This window comes from Temnothorax americanus, unplaced genomic scaffold, assembly GCF_048541705.1.
Source record: "Temnothorax americanus isolate GAGA-0224 unplaced genomic scaffold, ASM4854170v1 Scaffold26, whole genome shotgun sequence".
Lineage (NCBI taxonomy): Eukaryota > Metazoa > Arthropoda > Insecta > Hymenoptera > Formicidae > Temnothorax > Temnothorax americanus.
The window spans coordinates 1518835-1519065 of NW_027509401.1; positions in this window are offsets into that span (position 1 = coordinate 1518835).

Below are 231 nucleotides of genomic sequence, written 5' to 3' on the forward strand. Positions count from 1 at the left end.
TCCCGGTGAAACATCGAGATTTATGTTGCCCGTTGTCAAAAGTCGCGTTCGTCTTGGAGTTCTAAGTAAATTCAATGCGTTGATGAAAATTAATTAATTAGCACAAGATCGCCGACGTTCGTTTTGCGTGCAGGCGAGGAAACGAACCCGATAAAATACGGCGGCTGCAACCCCTTCCATCCGCGGCGGCCGCCCCGCGAGGCTGCCTGCAGTCGACGTCGCGTCGAAGCG